The 22,515-nt window shown below is 47.5% G+C and overlaps 1 protein-coding gene across 5 annotated transcripts in view; it reads right to left on the bottom strand.

The window, feature by feature from the left end:
• SIPA1L1 (signal induced proliferation associated 1 like 1) overlaps positions 1 to 12,928 on the bottom strand; it is a 454,573-nt gene extending 441,645 nt beyond the window's left edge. For 4 of the 5 annotated variants that reach the window (XM_059722914.1, XM_059722916.1, XM_059722917.1 and 1 more), the window contains exon 1: positions 12,814 to 12,928. The gene's annotated coding sequence lies outside the window, so the exon portion shown is untranslated. The remainder of the gene's footprint in view (positions 1 to 12,813) is intronic. The other variant, XM_014602339.3, reaches the window with a different exon arrangement.
• Between the last annotated feature and the right edge of the window lie 9,587 nt (positions 12,929 to 22,515).

Raw genomic sequence — 22,515 nt, 5'->3', positions numbered from 1 at the left:
GGGGTGCACCTGCACGCCCTGAGAGCACCAGTGCACCCCTTGAACAGCCAGGCTCGCTGCTTAGGCGATGGGCAGAGGGGAGAACAGGAGCGCCAGTGCCCCCCTGCAAGCGCCAGCTGATCGCTGCAGCCACTCCCGGAAGTAGCTGCAGCCACTCCCAGAAGTGGCTGCAGCAATCGGCCGCAGCAATCGGCTGTCGCAGGATTAGCCATGGGGGTCCCCCTGGGCAGCAAGACTGGCCATGGAAGCACACATTCCCCCCCCAGGTCAGCAGGATCAGCCGCAGTGATCATGGGGGGGGGGGGGGGCACATTCCCCCCCCAACTAAGGCAGCACCAGTCACCCATGACCCAAAATCCCGTGCTGAAAGGAATACTTCTGGGGGCAAGGGGAGGGATTTCTGGTGGCAAAGGTGAGGGATTAGGGGGTGGGACTTCTGGTCACAAGATGGCAACTAGGAAGCGGGGTATCTGTCAAGGGGCAGGGCTACCCATGCAGCCCTTGACAGCTTGCCAAAACTCAGTAAACGGCCCTCCGCCCAAAATAATTGCCCGCCCCTGCACTACAGGCAGTTATTGCAGAATAAGGTCAGGTGTGACTTTAAAGGCAACTGCTACTCCTGAATAACTCCCAATGCAGGCACTATTATTCCAAGCTTCCAGAATTGGCCTCCTTATCTTAAGAGGGAACAAAAATAGACTGTGTCTTATATTTCCCTTTTGCATACTTTTAGAAATTTTGTCTTAATATTTAACAGAGGCGTTGTTGTCTTAATGGCCATCTACAAATTCATCGGGCAGGGGCAGCAAGGAATAGGGAATCTCTGTTTACCAGGATGCCCTTGGGGCTACCAGGAACAATGGCCATAAACTGACAGACAGCAGATTTAGATTAGACATTAGGAAAAATTTCTTTACAGTGAAGGTTGCCAAAATCTGGAATGGGCTTCCAAGGGATGCGGTACTCTCCCCTACCTTGAAGGTCTTTAAGAGAAGACTAGACAAGCACCCAGCTGGGGTCATCTGACCCCAGCGCTCTTTCCTGCCCAGGGCAGTGGCTCGGACTCAATGACTTACTGAGGTCCCTTCCGACCCTAAAGATCTATGAAATCTAGGATTCTATTCTATTCCTTCTGCCTAATAGCACAATAAGTATATAAAGCTGAATTCATGACATCATAACAATTTCCATGGAAACAAAGCTGTGTCAAACACAGACTGACAACTTCACTACAGGAAGCAACAGAAAGCCAACTGGGAAAGTTAGGAATAAATGTGTTATGCAAACATGATCTTCTTCAGTAGCTATATGGAAAAATGGATAAGGAGAAAGAGTGGCTAAATAAGCCTTTCTGGATGAATATTTACTTTCCTTCAGTTTCCAAAAGTTTATTTTAGCTTTAAACTTGTACTTGATTTTTCACTCTCTATTCAGGTTGTTGTACAGCAATCAAACAAGGTATACTTTGAATCATCAAGATCTGTGCAGCAAATGGTTTAATCCAGAGGTGCTTAACTCCCAGCCTGGAGGCCAGATCCAAGCCACAGAGCCAGGTCACCTAGCAAGCAGGGCCCGCCATGGGTCTAAAAACTTGGCAGCAGGGGAACAATGGCAGTTAACTGCCACTCCCCTGCTACAAATTTACGGAACCAAGGAAGCCCCACGAGGCTGGATAATGTGGCTCTGTTCAACTGACTGCACGTGTGGGATCAGCCAAGGTGGTGCAGTGCTAGATCCTGGTGTGCAGGGACCAATCCAGTCTGTCAACCCTCCCACACCATGTATCCAGGCTACAGGGCCAAAGGTTGAACCTCACTGGTTTAGTCAATTTAAAAACTGAAATTACAACAATATTGCCACATACAGAGACACCACATTAATGTACGAAATCCAAATGTTTACTTTTCAGGGGTAAGCATGTTTATAAAGTTCAGAAAATGATTCAGTCCTTTAGCATGGCCTTGAAGCCTAAAATCCAACTCCATCTTCCAAATTCTACAAGGTTAGCATTTAATGCTAGAAAATCGGGATTGCATCCAATAGAAACTTGGCAGGCCCCCTAGTATTTATTTTGTAGAGTACAGTATCAACTTAAGCTAGACATGTACAAATACTGTCCATTACCATGATGGGGTTAAAAAGTTCTGTGCAACTATAGGTTCATGAAAAAGACAAAAGGAGAAAGAAAAAAAATACAAACCAAACAGTGATGCTTCCTAAGTAGGTAGGGAATTCATTATTAAAATCTAAAGAATTAGAACTGGCAAGTCTCTAAAATAGAAAAGAAACTTCAACTAGAATACTGATTAAAAATGAGAGAGAGAGAGAGAGAGAGAGAGATTGATATTCTCACCTCTGATCAAAATAAAATCATAGTTTTTCTGTAAAGGTACAAACCTAGTTGTTATATGAATCTGCAAACCTGCTTGCACTGAAACAATACTTCTCAAAAAACCTTTATTAGCTTGGATTTACCTTCCATTTTCTCAGGGGTATATGAATTATTTGTTGTCTACTAATTTTTATTCTACCTTTCTTAATGCTACAGTAAAGTAAATCCTACCTTTTTCCTTCATTCAACAGGAAATAAAGTTTGTTACTGTGCAAACATCCTTTCTTCAGGAATTTGAGTTCACGTTATTACCCAATTCAAAGACAAACTTTTAAAGATGTATGATGAAAGCTTCTGTAAGAATTCAATAGAACAGAAAAGTCTGCAGTTCCAGGGTGTCAAGTGTACAAAGGAAATCATGTTTTCTATCACAGGTCTGTGACCTCATAGCCAAAATCAACACACTTCAGTAAATATCCATAGATCGCACAACAGATACTCAAAGCAAAAAATACAAAATGAATCCAAGAGTACAAAGCATTTTAGTTAAACCACAAAAAAGTCCACCAGCAGGATGTTCCAAATTCTTAAAAGACAGCTCAGAAATCCCTCAAGAAAGTCCTACCAAATGGAGAGCTTTTTTTTTCTTTTCTTCTATCTGAATCAAACAGAGATTGGGAAAAGTCAGATGTTGAAAAACTGCAGGTCTACCTGAAATACTTCCTAAAAGTGGTCAAAGACTTGCAATGAATATTTTAAATGATCGTGTGAAATAATAAAACAGATGGAAATAGTACTTCTACAGTGAACATAAAAGTAATGATTGTAGTGTATTATAATAAAGAATATTATAAAACTAGCAAATTGCCCATCAAAAATGACAGAGGGGATCGGGATGGAGCCTAGCATTCGGCCCTGCGCCTCCGTTCTACCCCGCAAGGCTAGTTGGGCCCCAACCGCTTCAGGCCCGACCCTGTCCCACTCAGCAGTTTGGGTTCCGGGCTGGGGCTGCTGCCCCTCCTTCCCACCCCCCACAGGCCCGACCCCGTTGCCCATCATCACAGTGGCCCTGCCCCTGCTTTGGGGCCGGGTCCACTCCCCCCACCCTTGCCCCCACCCTCTCCCCGTGCTACAGGGCCAGGCCCGTGTCCACCCGCCACCCCACCCACCTCCTGTTCACCCCCTCCTTACCCCCTGCAGCTTTGGGTCTGAGCCTACTCCCCACCGTGGCTGCCGCTGCACCTGTGCCACCGCCACCCAGCAGTGCCCACAGGCCCAGGCCCAAGCCCAGCAGCAGGCAGTACAAGCCCGGCAGCAGCCGCCTGGACCTAGTGGCAGCCTCGGTGGTAGCAACGGGCACAGCCTGGCAGGGTGGCTGCACGTGCATGCCTGGTGGGGCGGCTGTGGGCAGAGGGTGGCGGCTGCAGGCTGGTAGCCGTGGCTACTGGTAAATGCCATCTCCCTTCCCCTTCCTGCCGGCTCTTGCTGGGAGGCAAGGAGGGGAGGGGGTGCTCTGATTCCTGATTCCAAGGAACAAATTGGGGAGGGGTGCATGCAGCAACAGAAGCTGCTTCTCCCTACTCCTTACGCCCCCCTCTCCAGTCAAGCCGCGGCTCCATCCTGCACCCCCCGCCCTGGCTAGGCAGTGCCTGCCCCAACCCCTGCCCCACTCCCTCCCTCACTGCAGAAGCCTCGATCTGCCCCCCAACATGCCTCTTTCCCCCCCCCCCCTTCCACCACAACAGGCTTATCAGCCACACACTGCTCTTCAAGCTGCCAGGCTGTGTATTGGAAATTGGATCAGTATCGGCCGATATGTCTCCTTAAAAATCGGCTATTGGTACAGACCCAAAAAATCTCTATCAGTGCACCCTTATTCATTTGCAACAGAAACACCTGTAACCTTTTACAAAGCAGCTGTCACCTGTACTAGTTTTTGCCTGCTTTCTTGAACAGCCTGTGAAGGAGCTTACTTGTTATTTTTCCTCCATCTAGGAAAGCAAGCATTAGAATTACATCATAGTACCATCCAACTGGAGAGTACAATGCCATGTAATTGCATCTTGCAAGCAGATTCAGAAGACAACTTCACCTTCTAAATGGTTCTCAATTTCTAATAGGTAGTGCTTTATACCAGCTTGAAATAAGACTGTCTTCACTGTTGATACAAGTGAAATTTTTAATCTCAGGATGACTAACAGATATCCAAAGACAAAAACACGGCCCCTTTAGAGCAAAAAATACTAGCTGAGGCCAGCCCCAGGTGAGGGTATATAAAGCCAGGCGGGGTCCCAGGCCCACAACTCTGGGTGCCCTTTGCAGTGGGCGCCTGGCCCTTTTGACCTTCTTGGTCCTGGCTCCAACATGGACCAGTTGAGGGGGCACTCTGCTCCTGGCCTCACTAGTCCCCCATTCTCTCCGGGTCCACCTTCCTGGATGTGGGGAGCTGGGGTACCTCGCACCACGACTGGTACCCCAGGGTCTCACAGGGAACTCTCACTATCCCCCTGGGGCAGCAGGTCGTGGTGCTACTTCAGATCTTACATTCGGCCCACACTCGGCCTCCCAGCAGTGGAGGACTTACCGGGGCCAGGACTCGCCTCTCTCGCTCTGGGGCTGAGCCCCTTTCACTCGGCCTCCAGCCCAAACCTCGGCCTCAGGCGTCCAAAGACTTACCTGGGCCTACTCCCCTCGCTTGGGGCTCCACATCGCCCCCCTCACTTGGGGCTACCTGCTCGCTGGCGCTCCACAACTCTGCCCTTTCACTTGGGGCTACCACATCGCCCCTCACTTGCGGCTATAGATCTTGGCCCCCTTCACTGGGGCTACCCCCTCACTGGGGCTCCACACCTCCACCCCCTCATTCGGGGCCACAGGGGTTTGCTCCCCAGTGGGCCCAGGTGGCTGTAGCCGTGCCTGTCCCCAACTTTCCCTCTCGGGGTCTCGCACCCCCGCAGGGCTCAGGTGGCCATAGCCGTGCCTAGCCCAACTCTTCTCCTCAGGGCTTGCACCCCCACAGGGCTCAGGTGGCCACAGCTGTGCCTGGCCCCAACTACCTCCGATGGTACATAAACCCACCCAAAGGTGAGGGCTAGGGGTTAAGGCGCCCTGACCCACCTTTCACCAGGGTGATAACTGGCCTGGCATTTCCTGGGGGCCCCGGCGCCACTGAGAGCCCCACCAGGCCACCCACTCCTGGCAGGGTGCAGTTTTAGGTCATGCCCAGGACCAGGAGCCTCCTGACCATCCCCTACAGCTCCTCCCTTACCTCCAGATGATACCAGCAGCCCTGTAGCCAGGTGATGTTGTTGCCTGGCCTCTCAGCAGCAAACTGCCCTGTTTATATGGGCAGCCCTAGATCCAAAATGGTGGCCCTCATCAGGCACCTGCCAGCTGCTAGCTTCAGGTCCTTAACAACACCTAACAGGGAACAGACAATATTCTCCAGAATCTATTTGATTATTATAGAACAGGCTTGTCCCACATGCAGCCCACCAAGGCATTTTCTATGGCCTGCGGTGCTGCGACGGGAAACAAAAGTAAATACGGTTTACTTTCATTCCCACCCCTTGTCCCTCCCCCAGCAGCTTCCTAATGGCTGATGAAGGGCTGGGGAAGGGACGAGGTTCCCACACGCGCCACGTAAGCTTGACGTTGCCGACGCAGTGCATGTGGGAAGAGGAGTAACCATGTGCCGCTCGGGACAGGATGAGCCCAGCCGGAGCAGCAGGGGGCTCAGCTGCACTTTTCCCCTACCTGTGCTGGTCAGTCCCGAGCGGCACATAGCTCCGCCACTACCTCTGCTGGCTGGTGCCGACCCGGACGGGTCTGTCGCAACCGGAGCAGCACGCGGCTGAAGCCGGATTCCCATGTGCTGCTGGGGATGGGAGGAGGCCAGCCAGGTCGGCACCAGCCAGCAGAAGCAGCGACAGAGCCATGTGCCACTCGGGACTGACTGATACAGGCAGGGGGGAAATGAAACTGAGCCCCTGCCACTCTGGCCAGGCTCGTCCCATCCTGAGCAGCACATGGTTCCACTGCCGCTTCTGCTGGCTGGTACCGACATGGCCGGCCTCCTCCTGTCCCCAGCAGCATGTGAGAAGCCAGCTTCAGCTGCATGCTGCTTTTCCTGGCTGGTGCCAACCTGGCTGGGCAGGGCAGCATGCGGCTGAAGCTGGCTTCCCACGTGCTGCTGGGGATGCCCAGATGGGTCGGCACTGGCCAGCAGAAGCAGTGGTGAAGCCTCCTGCCTTTTGGGACCAGCTGGCACAGGTAGGGGGAAAATGCAGCAGCACATGGGGAAGCCACCACTTGATAGGGGACGGGATGGGCTGGGCAGGCTGCACCAGGGAGGGAAATCTGTGGCTGAGCCCCCTGCAGCTGTGCTCTATGCTCCTCCTTTAAGACTGAACAATATGCTCAAGAATAGAGCATAAACGATCTGGGCTCCAATGTAAATTTAGAGCAGGTAAAAATCTTTGTAAAAATACGGTCCAATGTTTGGATTGTGTTTGCTTCTGTTTCTCTTTGTGCAGGATTGGGGGTTCAACTTGTTACTACTTGTTAAAGATGTGTTACTAACAAGTTATTAATTCAATAAAAGTAAATCTTCTTGAAGATTATTCTCAAAAATGCCCATATTTTGTTGCTTTGATTAGTTTCCACTCTGGCTGATATCTTTTCCACATTTGATCTGTCGACTTGCATTATGCTTCTTTCATTCATTGAGAAGTGAGTAGAAGCGAAAGTGTTTATTTTAGTCAAGTGTTTGGTATTATTTCATTCTTGCTTTTATATTGTTTTTATTTTGGATTTTAAACCACATTTCCAGACCCATTTCATTGTCACTTCCTGCAACTTCATTGGTGTCAAAGGTCATGTGACATCACTTCCTGATGTGATACCACTTCCTGTGAGGCCTTTGAATATGGCTCACCGGCCCACTGGGTGATAAAAAGTTCGTGATCCGGCCCCACATTCAAAAAGGTTGAAAACCCCCCGTTATAGAACCTACCACCTCACATCTTATTAAAGCACCTAATGTGTTAGACCTTAGCAACACCCATTAAGTTATTATGCCCATAATACAGATGGGGAAGCTGAAGTAGAGATTGGGCACAGTATTCAAACTGCAAAATGAGTTTGCATTAGAGCTGGGATTAGAACTCAAGAATTCTCATCTCCCTGCCCTATGCACTAAACATGCCCCTTCAATAATTAGCACTTTCAAAATATCAAGTACAAAAAGAAACTATTATATTTCTCTTTTATACAATAATATGCACATAGTTTAAGAATGTATTATTTCATACCTCACTTATAAATACACACTTATTTCCAAGAAAATAGGCAACAACACTGAGGTTTTTCAAATAATTTACGTAGAGAAAGTTGTCCTATGGATTCCTGTATTTTCACAGAACGCAGTATATCTATCAGTAACAAACACCAGCGTATAACATTAGGGCCAAATGACATCTTAAAGTCTGATGTGCTGACACTGCATTCTAGCACCTGAACAGATCATTTAAGCTTCAAAAGTGCTATGAATAGCAGCAGCCAAGGTGAATTTTGATCTAGCCCACCAAACAGAATTTTACACCAGTTTTTTCTCCATATATGTTCAGACCTCTTTCAAAGAGTATTGAAAAGGTGTCATTAATTAGCAACTAGGAAATTCAGCAGCTGTTGATTTGAGATTTAAACAAAAATCCAATTTGCTTCATTCACAGGACTTTTTCTTTATGGCACATTTCCATTTAAAAAATACAACTTTTGAATGTCTACTTCCACCTTAAGCTAAGCAGAAAAGGCCCTCAATAGATCCCAAACCAGAGTTTGGAAAAAAAAAGCCTGAATAAGGAGACCAAAAAAGTCATCATAAACTGAAAACTTCCATGTAAATAAATAAGTCTAACCTGTATGATTATGAAGATACCCTTCCAAATATAAATCTCATGCAAACCAAGGGAAAAGTGTCTTCCTGAGGCCACAGACTTGCGCCTTCAGCTGCTGATAGGCTTCCAAGCTTCCAAGTGCAAGACTGAAACTGCTACACCTCTTAGTTTTACACTGCTTCTACTAAAAACATACAAAACGAGAACCAGTCAAAGGCACTAACATATTGCCATTTACCCCTAACAGTGGCCCAATTCACATCCTCACCTCTGGCAACACTACTGCTGGAAAATTACACTTCTGCCTAACTAACATCTGGTAAAATTTAAATTCCAATTTAAAAAAAAAAAAATCTTAAAATTCTATAAAAATGTCTCTTTAAAAAACATTCAGCTTAAGGATCCTCATTCAAAGATCATACTGAATTCACCAAAATATTAAAATTAGCCTATTCTAAATCTCTCTTTTAGCACGATGTATTTAAAGTCAATTTAAAGTCAAGCTACTGAGTCACATCTCCCTGGAAACGTACAAGGAACAATCTAACATGTATTTTTTCCTGCTCGCAAAAGGATATTTAACATATGATTAGCTTTCAATGCAGAACTGCAAAGTAGCTTGACCTAACAGATTTCAAAACTTTTATACTGCAAAATCCAGAAATATTATATCAATAAAGGAATAATAACAAGGGAAGGTGCGCATTCCTTAACAAGAGGTGGAATCAACAATTCCTAAGCAAGACAAAGTCTTTTAAACTCTAAGAAAGAATAGAAGAATTTCTGGATGCCAGGTTCACTTGAAGTCAAAGGAAATGACTTTTAATATAAAAAACTGTGTAGAACTAACCAAACAAACTTCCCCTGAGTAAGAGAATACCAGAACAGTAAGGGCGCTAGACCATGTCTTCTGACATATAATATACACTGCATTACTTGAGGGACAAATGAGGACACCTATTTGGCAGGATTACACAAGAGAAACCTGGAAAATAGATTTCAGACTATTTCAGACTAAGGCAAGGGCATAAAAATATTAATGGACAGCAAAATAATTCGCTATAAAAAATGTAGGTAAACATTTGGAAATGGAGGGGGCAAATATATTAGAAATCTGAGAGATGCTACAACAGCCAAAAAAAGTCTCTCTCAAAAGGTCAGTGTGCAAGCTCAATCAAAAGAACTTTTAAAGTCCCAAAAATGTCACTGTCAGAAAGCCAACCAACCTGCATGACTGAAATTCTGATGAGGGCAATGGTGCAACTTTTCCTGCACCACAGTAGGACATCCTGGATTTCTAACTAGCAGCCCTGGAAACTGCATGGTTAGCAGGAAAACCCTTGTTGAGAGGATTAATCTATTGATATGGAGAAAACTGTGCCTTTCTCTTCTATACAATGAAAATACTATAGCACAATGCAGAATGATGGATACAAAAGGGAATCAAATGGGCTTCCACTCTTTCCCATACTAGAGCAGTTTGTGTTTTCTTGATGTCTTTTCCAACTGGTGTTCCTCTACTGCAAGAATGTAATCTTGCTGAATCGCATAGTGAATAAGCTTGGTAAAGAGAACAAAAACTGAATTTAAATGATTGCTTAGGCAAGATAAAACATATGCACACTAATAAATAGCATTTGCAAATAAAAGGGGGGTAACGCATGGAACACATTGGAAAAGCATCAAAAGGACAAATACTACATTGCAATACAAACAAAGTCCTTGAGACTATAGAGAAGTATATATAGCCAAGTTAACAACTTCTCAGTCAATGCAAAGGCTTGAGAAGTAGAGGAAATATGTTGGACACATGTGATCATAAATGGTTTTAAGGCAATAATTACATAGATCAAGGAAGTAATTGAGATATTTATGTCTCTCCCAAAAGCAGAAGAAGAAAAAATAAAGTCACTCATGCAAGAACAATGAGGTGGCAATCTGATATTTAAAGACACAAAAAGTAAATCCAACAAAGAATTAGGGAAGTATGCATTTCTTTATTGACATTTCATTTCCATAGTTCAGCTTTTTCCCTGTTACACTTTCATATTCTGTCACTTGCATCTAGGCCTGCTTAGTACTCACAGACAACTGACTCTTGCAGAACCCTACAATAAAGTCACAGCCAGTGACCCGAATTTGCTTGGCACCTTACAGTATAAGAGATTCACTGAACCACAACTCTGAATCATGTATTTCCAACCCAACTAGTAATGGTAAAAACTAAGTGCAAATTAGCAGCTGTAACACCTACTCTGTGTTACTGGGCAACTAAGTACATATCTCTTAATCAGCTGACAGTAAGTAAGCCCAGTTATGTAGGCAACTTCAAGTTCTTCAGTTCTTAACTATCTATCAATAAAATAAAGACAGTATTTGCATAATGCATTCAATCATGCAATTTCAAAACAGCTACTCTCTGAAGTCCATAAAAACTTCAATTTTTTAAAATCTATTTTGAAATCTACTTGACTTGACATCAATAAGATACAAAATGTTTTTACATTAGGTAATCAAACCTCTCAAGTTCCTTATGCCAAGTTTCTGACTGAACAACTGTTATGGCATCTGATGGCCTAAGGGATGAAATAAAATACAATATTTGAACCTTTTGCTCCTCTCCCCCCCTATGGTTACTACATCCATAAACTTCTCCACTATTGTTTGCACTTTTCCTGTCCCCCTACGAGAAATAGAAGGAATTAGGTTAGCTTGACAGCACCTTCCAAATAAAAAACAACAATCAGTCTTTCCATCAAGTGAGACAAGAGATGCACATTATTTAATTAGCATACACAATGACAAGAAGCAAAAACTATGGAAAAATTGTAATATTTTCTTCCTTAGAAAACAGCTTAATACCAGAAATTTAGGAAAGCTAACACTTAATTCCTAGAATGGTCAAAAAGGACCCGAGTCAAAATTCCATCATGAAAGGACTGCTTTTAGAGGAAACAGCAATCTTGGCTCATTCCAGATAGACTTGGAATCTAATGAAACTAGATGCCGTTACTCAAAAAACAAATTTATCATTGTATCATCAGCTAAGAATCCAAGCTCACAGATCCCCTTACAGCACACTGGTTTAAGTGTACCATTAAAACAGCATCACTAAAATATTCAATGCAGGTACTATTTTACAAAAAGGTTCTCTCATAAACAATACCATTCAAAGATGATTAAAGGAAGGTTTTTCAACTTAAAAAAAATGCTTTTTCCATCTTAAACCCACATGCACACTGTAGCCAAGGTTACACAAGGAGACCTTCCTTTAAGTCGAGCAATTCCCATTTTGCATCACAGCTTTTGCCAGACAGGAATGGGTACATTAAATGAACATGATCAACATGACAATTGTTCTGTCTGTGTATACATTTTATTTATGAAGCAAGATACAGAGAGATTCAATGTCAAGATCTGAGAAAATATTTTTTAAAAGGGAAAAAAAGTGATAACTCTACATCTTTCGCTTCCATCTCTTCACCTGTTTCTGCCACGGACAAAAATACTTCCTCCCTTCTCTCTACCTGTTCCAAGAGACCCAGTGTAAGGGATCCTCTGCCTTTCACTTCTCCAGACACCAAGAAAAGAAAGTGGCTGCCTCCAAACATTTTATTCCTTCACTCCCTTTCCCACGCTGCACAGATTTAGAACACCCCCCTTGGCACTGCCTTTTGCGAAGCTGATCGCGATGGCGACTGCGGCTGTGAAACTGGTTTGGAAGAGTCTGCAGCACCTTAGACCCACTGCGAGGCAAGGAGAGAAATGTGTGTGACCCAGTATGGACAGCACCAAACTAACTTGCTTCCTAAGTGGGGAAAGAGCTAAAAATCGCATCAAACTTCAGGAAGAGGGGAGGGGGGTGACTTCAGAAAGGGACATGTGACAGACCTGTGAGTTTGCATGTGCAAGCGTGTGACTTCAGAAAGGGACGTGCCAGCCCTGTGTATATGTGTGACTTCAGAAAGGGATGTGGGCAAGAGACCTGTGGGTGCGAGTGTGTGACTTCAGAAAGGGATGTGGGCAAGAGACCGGTGTGAGCAAGTGTGTGACTTCAGAAAGGGATGTGGGCAAGAGACCTGTGGGTGCGAGTGTGTGACTTCAGAATGGGACGTGCGAGACCGGTGGGTGCGAGTGTGTGACTTCAGGCAGAGACGTGCACAAGAGATCTCTGTGTGTGTGAGCCTATGTACAAGCGAGTGTGCGACTTGAGCAGGGAGGTGCGCGAGAGACCTGCCCGTGCGTGCCAGTGTGTGACTTCAGAAAGAGCCGCGACCGCCCGACTTAAGGAAGAGCCCCGCAGAGGCGCTACCCCAGCTGTACGAAGCTGGGAGGCTTCAGCGCATGAATCACGCCGGCCGAGCAGGTCGGGCTGCGCTGGGCGGGGAGGGACCGGGCGCCCGGCTGAAGCCAGCCCTGGGTCTTGCCCCCTCTCAGACCCTCCCCCGCGCGGCCCCGTCCCGTCCCGTCCCGTCCCGTCCCCCGCCGCAGCACAGGCTGGAAGCCGGGGGCGGGGGCAGCAAAGCCAAGTGCCGGCGGCCGCTCCTGCCCCCCGGGGCGCGCGGGGGACGCCGCGGAACTCACCCAACAAAGTTGCGGCGGCGGGAGGCTCGGCTCGGCTCTGCGCCGCGCTCGGGGGTGAGCTCATCCGCGCCGCTCTGCTCTGCTCTGCTCCGCTCCGCTCCGCCCGCGGCTGCAGCGCCGCAGCTCTCGCGAGAGAGAGGCCGCGCGGGCGGGAGGCAGGGCCGCCCGGACTCGCGCTCCCGGGGCGGGGGAGCGCCGCCGTTACCACAGCAACGGCCAAGCGCGGGCAGCCGCGGTCCCGGCTCCCTCCCGCCTCGGGCAGCAATGGGGGCCTCGGGCCTCTCAGTGCCCCTCGCTCCACACCCGCTGCCCCAGCCCCCCACGGCGAGGAGCCCCAAGCAGCCCCTCGTAGGCTGCAGCTCTGCGGCCTGCACGGGAAAAGCTGCTTGTTCCCGACGTTTCCCCTTTAACGGAGAATCTATTTTTAAAGATCATGGATCTGTTGTTTTCTTTTAGGTTTGTTCGCAACCTTTTCATATATGTTCTTGCGACCCACGGATGGCGAAACGGTGCTGTAGGGACTAGAGTTAAATGGCCGTTTCTTATCCCACTCCCTCAAACAGTACCTGGCCGCCTGGAGCACCTTGAGGCTGCCCCCAAGGCTTCCCCGCCCCTCATTTCTAATAAGACTGCACCCCAGTTAAGGCTTTTACTCAACAGGCCTGAGTCGGGGGGCCTATGAAATTAAAAAAAGAGGTGCAGCCAGAAATGGCTAACAGCCCGCAGGAGAAAGGAGGGTTGGAATAAAGAAACAGCAAGAGCGTTAAGAAGGGGTGAGGGCCCTTAACACCCGTGGGGTGGGTAAGGATAGAGGGTGGCTAACACCTGTGGAGTGGAGAGCGATTGGCAGGAATCAGGAGGTGACACTGAGCCACGAAGTCAGCCGACTCTCTCAGCACTGCCTGAATAGAAATGCCGCTGTGCATCCCAGGCACTAGGGTTTTAAGTTTGGGCAGAGTAGGACTCAAAGGGAGGTGCGATTGCACCGCTGCACCCTTCCCGCCCTGCGAGGGTTACCACACGTCCATGTGTTCCTGGACATGTCCACTTTTTTGGTCCCCTGTCCTTGTGTCTGGGCAGGTTTTTAAAATGAAAGCAAATGTCCAGGTTTTTACATTTCCTCTGCTTTCCTGGGCTGGCTGCTTAGGGTTGGGAGCTGCGGGCAAGGAGCTGCTTGGGCAGCAGGGCTGGGGGGGCAGGGGCTTAGGAGTGAGGGGCAGAGTCAGGGCACTGGCATATCACTGCCCACCCCCCCACCATCATATGCCCCTGCCCTCTTCCCCTCACAGGTGTCCTCTTTTTTAATACTGGGAATATGGTAACCCTGCCCCCGATCCACCCCTGTTGTAACATCCTGAGCGTATCTACATGTGTTATTAGTGCACATGAATAAACAGCAGAGCTAATTGCTCTGGAGTTTATTGCTTCCAGCGCACGTTCAAATGGCGCACCCAGGAACAATTATCTGCAGAACAATAAGCTCCGCAGTTTATTCATGCACAGCATGTGGAGCTAAGACAGAGCAGCCTCGGCTGGCAGGGAGCCTTGAGGCTCAACCTGCCAGCCCAGGACTGTTTCCCCCTGGCTGAGCATGCTGAAGAGGGGCTGATTGGGGCATCAGGGAGCTTCAGCATAGAGCGAAATTAATTTTAATTTAAATATAAATTTTGGGATAAATTAGTCAACTGCGCAGTAAACCTCTTGTGTAGGCACACCCCCTGAAACTTCTACATGGACAGGGAGTGCAGTTCTCCTCCCACTGTTTAGACTGGAGGTGTCCCTTGGAAAACACCAGCTCTTGGCTTTCCCTTTTTTCTTGATTACAAAAAAAATAAAGCAGTTCTTCCTTTGCAAAGAGCTGAGCAGGGCAGAATGTTTGTGGCCCTACAAATACCTGTTCGAAATATCTGGATTTATCTAGTGAATCTTGTTTGTGCATCCAATAGTGCTAACATTGCATGGCATCCTGCAGTACCCTTGAAAAGATCTCAAGACACCCTAGAATGCTGCAGCTCCCCTCCCCCTCCCCGGTTGAGAATCACTGATGTAGAGGCCTTTATGGCCCCCATTGCCATAGGATGCGATCATGATCTTGCAGGTTCTCATTTTCAGGAGGGGAGTCAGGACTCCTGCTAGCAGGGAAATCATAGAAAATTAGGATTGGAAGGGACCTCAGGAAGTCATTTAGTCCAACCACTTGCTCAAACCAGGACCAGCCCCAACTAGATCATCCCAGCCAAAGCTTTGTCTAGCCGAGTTTTGACTTGAAAACTTCCAAGGATGGAGCTTCCACCACCGCTCTGGATAACCTGTTCCAGGATTTGACTATTCTCCTAGTGAGAAAATTCTTACTAATATCTAACTTGAACTTCCCTTGTTGCAACTTGAAACTGTTGCTCCTTGTTCTGTCATATGCCACCACTGAGAACAGTCTAGCACCATCCTCTTTCAAACGTGTTCAGGTAGTTGAAGGCAGCTAGTAAATCCCCATATCAGTCTTCTCTTCTTTAGACTAAATAAGCCCAGTTCCCTCAGCCTGTCCTCATATGTCAAAGCCCCCAGCCCCCTCTTCTGGACTCTGCAGTTTGTCCACATCCTTTCTGTAGTGGGGGGCCCAAAACTGAACACAATACTCCAGGTGTGACCTCACCAGTACTGAATAGGTCTACTTCCCTGGACCTACTGGCAACACACCTACCAATGCAGCCCAGTATGCTGTTAGCCTTCTTGGCAACAATTGCACACTGCTCGCTCATATTCAGCTTATTGTCCACTGTAAACCCCAAGTATTTTTCTGCAGAGCTGCTGCCCAGCCAGTCAGCCCCCAGCCTGTACTGGTACATGGGATTGTTCCATCCTAAGTGCAGGACTTTGCACTTGTCTTTGTTGAACCTCATGAGATTTCTTATGGCCCAATCCTCCAATTTGTCTAGGTCACTCTGAATCCTAGCCCTACCCTCCAGCAAATCTACTACTCCCCGCAGCTTGGTGCCATCTGCAAACTTGCTGAGGGTGCACTCTATGCCATCTTCCAGGTCACTGATGAAGACATTGAACAAAACCAGCCCCAAGACTGACCCTGGGACACTCGATACCAGCTGCCAACTAGACTTCGAACCATTGATTACTATTGTCTGAGCCCAATGCTCCAGCCAGTTTTCTATCCACCTTACAGTCCATTCATTCAGCCCATACTTCCTTAGCTTGCCTGAGAGAATGTTGTGGGAGACCATATCAAAAGCATAGCTAAAAATCAAGGTACACTACATCATCCACCGATCTCTCCACAGAGCCAGTCACCTCATCATAGAAGGCAATTAGGTAGGTCAGGCATGACTTGCCCCTGCTGAATCCATGCTGACTGTTCCCAATCACCTTTTTCTCCAAATGCTTAGAAATGGATTCTCTGAGGATCTGCTCCATGATTTTTCCAGGGACTGAGGTGAGATTGACTGGTCTGTACTTCCCTGGATCCTCCTATTTCCCCCTTTCTTATATATGGGCACTATGTTTGTCTTTTTCCAATCATCTGAAACCTCTCCTGATTGCCATGAGTTTTCAAAAATGATGGCCAGTGGCTCTAAAAATCATATCGGCCAACTCCTTCAGCACCCTTGGGTGCATCGCATCCTGCCTCATGGACTTGTATGCATCCAGCTTTTCTAAGTAATCCCTAACCTGTTCTTTCAGCACAAAGGGCTGCTCACCTCCTCCCCAAACTTTGAAGATGGAGGCAAAAACGGTATTGAGCATTTCAGCCTTTTCTGCATCCTCTGTCACAAGGTTGCCTCCATCATTCAGCAAGGGGCCTATGCTTTCCCTGCTCCTCCTCTTGCTACTGACATACTTGTAGAAACCCTTCTTGTAACCATTCGTATCCCATGCTAGCTGCAACTCCAATTGTGCTTTGGCCTTCCTGACTTCATCCCTGCATGCCCAAGCAATGCTCTTATACCATTCCCTAGTTATTTGTCCAAGTTTCCACTTCTTATAAGCTTCCTTTTTGTGATTTAGTTTACTGAAGAGTTCCCAGCTAAACCAAGCTGGTCTTCTGCCACACTTGCTAGTCTTCCTGCACATCGGGATGATTTGTTCCTGCACTCTCAGTATGGCTTCTTTAAAGTATAGCCAGCTGTCCCAGACTCTTCTGTCTCTCAGTCTGGCTTCCCAGGGGATCCTGCCCATGAGTTCCCTGAGGAAGTCAAAGTTTGGTTTCCTGAAGTCCAGGATCCTTACTCTGCTGCTCTTCATCCTTCTTTATTAGGATTTTGAACTCAATCGTCTGGTGGTAACTGCTGCCCAAGTTGCCATCCACTACTACTAGATTCCCCACCAATTCTTCCCTGTTTGTGAGCAGCAAGTCAAGAAGACCATGGCCCCGAGTTGGCCACTCCAGCACTTGCACCAGGAAGTTGTCCCTAGCACTCCCAAAAATTCCTGGATTGCCTGTGCACTGCTATATTACCCTCCCAGCAGATGTTAGGGTCACCACTTAACTACTTTTTCCATATTGCTAAGTGACAGGGAAGTTCCAGCTCAATGGAAAATAAGGTTTCAGAGCTAGTCCCGGTAGGGTTGAAAAAGATTTTTTTCAGACCATGGGATATGGGTGTTTCCTAAATCTTAATATATCTATATTACATTCTCCAAACATTTCACAAAAGCAAAACAGGAAAGTTTAAAAATAGTAAAATAGACCCTGTTCCTAGTCCACATAACCTTTAGGCTTGCAGATCCAGGGCCAGCTGGCTGTTCCCAGAAGGGAGCAGACGGCAGTGATGCTGGGCTTGTCTTCACAAGAAAAATCAAATAATGTTAAAAATGCAGACGATAATATTGTGTCTGCTGTTTGTAAAGAAACACTACCACCGTGATAGATTTAATTATGACCAGATGGAACAATGTTAAGGACAATTCATCCCAATCTACATTGTCTACAAAGTTGTATTTAACATCATGTTAGAACATGATCTGGAAGGGCAAAGTAAACAAAAACAAAACAAAACGACAAAACAAATTATTTTCTAATAAAAACAACCTCAATGAAAAAACATTTTTCTGCCATTGATTAAACAATGCAATCCCAGAATATCTGTTCAGATGTACTTTGCAATGTCCTGTGATAAACTGTTTGTGCTTCTTATCCTGTGGACCTTTTTAGGATTTATCCCAGAACAGTGGACATGGGTATCTGAACAACTGCACTTTGGGGATAAAACAGTTTATCCCTGGACAAATACAGTGTTTGTTTGTACCCTTTTATACAAGTTATAGGTTTGTTTTTATGATATTTGTCACATTTAGTAACTTGCCCTTTTATAGGCTTAAAAGTTAAAATTTCTTTTAATGCCTTTTGCCATTCAAAAAGTGTCATTTTTCATTGAAAAGCAACACAGGTCTTCTCTAAATAGGGAAACCAACCAGAATAGCTATTTCAAAATAACTGCCTGTATGGACATTTCATTAGTGATTTTATTCTAGAAAAATTGCTCTACATCAAAAGCATGCTAATTATTTCAGAATAAAGTAGTACTTATTCCTCAATAGAATGCCCACAGAAAAGATAATGCAGGACACATTTATACTGCAGTAGGTATTCTGGTTAATTTCCTCAGGCAGATGAACTGTAAGGAATGGGAGCTTCTGAGTGTTTGTTAGTCTACACAGCATGTCAGTGGCAGAAGCATAAGACAAGTCACATACATCCCCTCTGCACATGCAGGTAAAGGCATAATGGGATCTAATATGCAATTCACACAATTGCACCTTCTGCCATGCCACACTTGTTCCTACCAATGGCACCTCCTGACATACATGTATTAGATCCCATTGGGCCTTCTTGCCAGTGCAGGGAGAGCCTGATCATGGGCTCCTCCTGCACCAGCAAGAAACAAGCTCATGTGGTTGATACCCCCTCTGCCTGGAACTGGGAGATTGTAGCCATGCCCAGTGGCTACTAGGACCCAGCTGGGTGCCAGCCCTGGGAGGCATGCTTCAGGGACCCAGCCTCCACAGCTGTGGGACTCTGGGTCCCAGCAGCTGCAGAGTGCTGCCAGGACACAGTCTGCAGCTGCTCAGGCTGAGCATGCCTACCAGTTGCAGGACTCACAGCCCTCACCTAGGCAAGGTGCACCCTTGTGGCTGATAGTTCACAGGTGACAAGGTTCCCAGCCACAGGGGAGACCGTGCTACACATGGAAATTAAAGCTCAATAGCAACCAGCTGTAAAGTTGGTATCATTTTTGAGGTCTAACTTGATAGCTCATTGGAGCTTTTTATTGTGTGATAAGTACTTTGCATGTGTAGCTGGTCTCAAGATAATTGCACAATTAACCAGTTAATTTCATGATACCTGTAATTTGTAAAAGAGGCCTTAGGGTCAGAGACTGTATGGCCATGTCCAGACAAGCGTGGACATGCAGTATGTGGCACTGCAGACCCATCTGCAGTGCCACACACTGGATATGTGGGTGTCCCTCACGGTGCTACCTTGCAGAACAGAGATCCTGGGGTCAAAAAAATGCACGCTTTAAAAAAGAGGGGCAATACACATGGTAGGAGCGTGTGCCACCCCAAACCAGGGCATGGCCTGTCAAAGCCACACTCTGGCTGTTGGCCAGGCTCCCATCTGCAGGAGCACTGAGGCTGGAGGTCCCCGAGGACTTCAGGTAAAGCTAATGGGGCTAGCACAGTTGCTGGCCCTAGCCTCCCCTGCCCCACCTGGGATAACATCCCGCATACCAGAGCACACGTGGCATGGGTGCTCCCTGGGTACAAGTAGAAGCGGTCCAAAGTGTGCCACTGCTACTTGTCCCTGGGGAAAGAAATGGCCACACTTGTCTGGACATGGCCTATGGGAGCAACCTTCAAAAATCCTGCCCATCTTGAGAATCCATAGGCCTCAGTTTCACCAGAAAACGTAATGAGACCCATAACATCCCCCTGCTGCACATATCCAGAACTGCTACCATATTGGCTGAGCTGAGCATTTCAGTACTTCTCTTGCACCTGCGTCGGTCTTTCATCAGCCCCATGGGACGCCCGTGCCCGCTACTCGGCTGGGAAGTCCGGGTGAGGGTGATCCCCTGCCCTCCATTAATGCTGACTTCGTGAAGGAACATCTTGAGAAGCTGGATACCTTCAAGTCAGCCAGCCCTGACAATCTTCACCCCAGGGTACTCAAGGAGCTGGCGAGCATCATAGCCCAGCCTCTAGCGCAGATCTTTGAAAACTCTTGGCGCTCCGGTGTAGTGCCCGAAGACTGGAAGAAGGCCAATGTGGTGCCTATCTTCAAGAAAGGGAGGAAAGTGGATCCGGCTAACTATAGGCCCATCAGCCTGACTTCTATCCCAGGGAAGATCTTAGAAAAGTTTATTAAGGAGGCCATCCTTAATGGACTGGCCGACGCCAACATCTTAAGGGATAGCCAGCACGGGTTTGTTGCGGGTAGGTCTTGCTTGACCAATCTCATTTCCTTCTACGACCAGGTGACCTATCACCTGGACAAGGGAGATGAGATTGATGTCATATATCTTGACTTCAAAAAAGCCTTCGATCTGGTGTCCCATGATCGTCTCTTGGAGAAACTGGCCAATTGTCGCCTTGGGTCCCCCACGATCCACTGGCTGGAAAATTGGCTCCGGGGTCGGACCCAGAGGGTAGTAATTGATGGAAGTCACTCATCGTGGTGTCCTGTGACCAGTGGGGTCCCCCAGGGCTCTGTCCTTGGACCCATACTGTTCAACATTTTCATTAATGATGTGGACAAGGGAGTCAGAAGCAGACTGGCCAAGTTCGCCGATGACACCAAACTTTGGGGCAAAGCATCCACACCAGAAGACAGGCGGATGATCCAGGCTGACCTGGACAGGCTCAGCAAGTGGGCGGATGAGAATCTGATGGTGTTCAACGCCGATAAATGCAAGGTTCTCCACCTTGGGAAAAAAAAACCCGCAGCATCCTTATAGGCTCGGCAGTGCTATGTTGGCTAGCACTACACAAGAAAGAGACTTGGGGGTCATCATTGACCACAAGATGAACATGAGCCTGCAATGCGATGCTGCGGCTAGTAAAGCGACCAAAACACTGGCTTGCATCCATAGATGCTTCTCAAGCAAATCCCGGGACGTCATTCTCCCCCTGTACTCAGCCTTGGTGAGGCCGCAGCTGGAGTACTGCGTCCAGTTTTGGGCTCCACAATTCAAAAAGGATGTGGAGAAGCTTGAGAGAGTCCAGAGAAGAGCCACGCGCATGATCAGAGGTCAGGGAAGCAGACCCTACGATGACAGGCTGAGAGCCCTGGGGCTCTTTAGCCTGGAAAAGCGCAGGCTCAGGGGTGATCTGATGGCCACCTACAAGTTTATCAGGGGTGACCACCAGTATCTGGGGGAACGTTTGTTCACCAAAGCGCCCCAAGGGATGACGAGGTCGAATGGTCACAAACTACTACAAGATCGTTTCAGGCTGGACATAAGGAAGAATTTCTTTACTGTCCGAGCCCCCAAGGTCTGGAACAGCCTGCCACCGGAGGTTGTTCAAGCGCCTTCATTGAACACCTTCAAGATGAAACTGGATGCTTATCTTGCTGGGATCCTATGACCCCAGCTGACTTCCTGCCCTTTGGGCGGGGGGCTAGACTCGATGATCTTCCGAGGTCCCTTCCAGCCCTAATGTCTATGAAATCTATGAAACCTACAGCCACTTAGGATTCACATATTAGGTATCACTGCTCCTAAATCCCTTGAAGGGTTTAATCCAGTAAGTATGCTCAGAGTACATCCGACAGATGCTGACAGCACTGAGTTCAGGATAACGCACAGTAGCTTTCATTAGAAAACATGGCCAGAGTGGAGGTTTAAGAAGAGGTGATACTGCCCACTTTTATAGTTGGCTAGCAGTTACAGCACATGCCCAGGAAATGAGAATCTTAGACTTTAGGCCCTCATGGGGAGGGGGTACATATACATCTTTCCCACCTCCTTGAAGAGTGCCGTAGCCACCAAACTAGTCACTATATTCAAAAACTGTAAGGCAAAATATATAATCAGTCCCTGAAATAGGGACTGGCATCCAGACTTTCCCTGGAGCAACTCAAATAGCAGTGGCACAAATTTGTGCCGGAGATTTGTGCCTTAGCACATGTACCTGAACGTGCACTTTGGTGTGGGACAAATTACTGCTTGGGGCAAACTGATCCTGCCCAGCTCCTCCCAGATCTTCAACCAGCTTGTGCTGACCTCAGCAACATAAAAAAGCTGCCCTGTCTAGCAGCTCAGGACTACTTGCCCTCAGGACCTTCTGAGGCCTGGCCACTTGCTATCTGGGAACACACACCCCCTGTGCCAGCTGAAATGCAGTAGCCCTGACCTAGAGTGGGCCCTGCATCCTCTCCCCACTGCAGCAGTCTGGCAGCAGGAACTGCTTCCTGGTTTTGACCTGCTGCCACCTATGATGGCATCCACCACCTTGAACCTGTGGCCACATGGCTGCACACCTGCCAGACCTAGACAGGGTTCACATTGGCTACCTGGGATGTGGCATAGGCACTGCAGCAGAGCTGCCTGCACCTCTGGGCCAGCTGCCAGCAGGCCATGGCTGCATAGTTGGCCTTTGCGTGGCACTGCTGCCATGTCTTCTGGTGCCCCCACTCTGCCTTCTGGGCAGCTATTGCCCAGAAGATGTGTTTATTGCAGTGGCCTGCTT

Source organism: Alligator mississippiensis, chromosome 2, assembly GCF_030867095.1.
Source record: "Alligator mississippiensis isolate rAllMis1 chromosome 2, rAllMis1, whole genome shotgun sequence".
Taxonomy (NCBI): domain Eukaryota; kingdom Metazoa; phylum Chordata; order Crocodylia; family Alligatoridae; genus Alligator; species Alligator mississippiensis.
The sequence above is the reverse complement of the archived record's forward strand: the minus strand, read 5'-3'. Positions and strand labels throughout refer to the sequence as shown.